The 1,025-nt window shown below is 39.8% G+C and overlaps 1 non-coding gene across 1 annotated transcript; it reads right to left on the reverse strand.

The window, feature by feature from the left end:
• Positions 1 to 525: 525 nt before the first annotated feature.
• Trnaf-gaa (transfer RNA phenylalanine (anticodon GAA)) lies at positions 526 to 598 on the reverse strand. The gene has a single exon. It is a non-coding gene; the product is annotated as a tRNA-Phe (tRNA).
• Positions 599 to 1,025: the final 427 nt, after the last annotated feature.

Genomic DNA, 1,025 nt, shown 5'->3' on the forward strand with positions numbered 1-1,025 from the left:
AGAATCGGAATCTCCATAGCCTAAAACGTGGGATTCCGTAAAAAAAAACAAAATTTAAAAGGGGGGGTATACCCAGATTACATATACTCCATCTCCACCAAAAGTTTAAATGGTGAATAGGAAATAGATAGAATCCTCGAGAGATACTAGGCTTGTGGTGCAAATTGGGTGAAAGATATAAGCAGAGATAGTTTGAGACTAATGGAAGTCGTAAAAAAGAAACATGAGGCTTAGACAAAAATTGGTAGTAAGTCGCTGAAAATTGATGTAAAATATTACATCTTTATTAATATTTAGCAGAAACAACAGAGTGACTCTAGGTCCGAGACTTTTGTGCGAGGGCACTTATCACCATACCTGTAATAAAATACATAACCAGAGGAATGAAAGGTAGTTGGGATCCGGGATGAAATGAATGCAAATAAAATCATTGAAAAGAACAGTTGGTCAGGACTAGGCTAAAACATGAATGAAAACAGAATATGAAGAAGGAAAAGGAAAAAAATAAGCAGACCAGCCACCGGATGCCGAAACCCGGGATTGAACCAGGGACCTTTAGATCTTCAGTCTAACGCTCTCCCAACTGAGCTATTTCGGCTGGTGATGATATTGTCGTACATTATCGATTTCTAGAAACTTGTAATAATAGATTCCATCCAGGCATGGGAAATGAAAAGCTATACTGTACCAAATTAACTCAGAGATCATCAGCTTCTTAAACATGACTCAGTCCTTTGAGTTCAATGACAGGTGGCTTTGATGGTCCTGGGGTTTGTGAGTAATGGGGCCCTCTCACTTCTTTCTGTAGGGTTTTAGGATCAATGCCACCATCTACATTGAAGTGATGGACCTAGTGGTTAAGTCCTGGATTAAGTGGGTGATTTAAGAAAGGTCAGACATGTCGTATCAGGACTCTGCTCCATTTCACAGGGCTCTTTCATTTCTGTTTGTCTCTCTCTCTCTATCTCTCTCTCTCTCTCTCTCTCTATCTCTCTTTCTCTCTCTCTCTCTCTCTCTCTCTCTCT

This window comes from Octopus bimaculoides, chromosome 6 (assembly GCF_001194135.2).
Source record: "Octopus bimaculoides isolate UCB-OBI-ISO-001 chromosome 6, ASM119413v2, whole genome shotgun sequence".
NCBI classification, from domain to species: domain Eukaryota; kingdom Metazoa; phylum Mollusca; class Cephalopoda; order Octopoda; family Octopodidae; genus Octopus; species Octopus bimaculoides.